We start from the raw sequence: 226 nt of genomic DNA on the forward strand, positions 1-226 counted from the left end.
GCAGTGAGATGTGAGCATCTGAGAGAGAATTCACTGGTAGAACTTGAGGTCCAAAGCCATGAGTTCTAAAAAAAAAAAATCTTAGCTGGGCAGTGGTGGCACACGCCTTTAATCTCAGCACTTGGGAGGCAGAGGCAGGCAGATTCTGAGTTCAAGGCCAGCCTGGTCTACAGAGTGAGTTCCAGGACAGCCAGGGCTACACAGAGAAACCCTGTCTCAAAACAAA

At 48.7% G+C, this 226-nt stretch overlaps 1 protein-coding gene across 1 annotated transcript in view; it reads left to right on the forward strand.

The window, feature by feature from the left end:
• Positions 1-226, forward strand: part of Rnf213 (ring finger protein 213) — a 110078-nt gene that overhangs the window by 59184 nt on the left and 50668 nt on the right.

The sequence above is a fragment of the Mastomys coucha genome, unplaced genomic scaffold, assembly GCF_008632895.1.
Source record: "Mastomys coucha isolate ucsf_1 unplaced genomic scaffold, UCSF_Mcou_1 pScaffold5, whole genome shotgun sequence".
Classification (NCBI taxonomy): domain Eukaryota; kingdom Metazoa; phylum Chordata; class Mammalia; order Rodentia; family Muridae; genus Mastomys; species Mastomys coucha.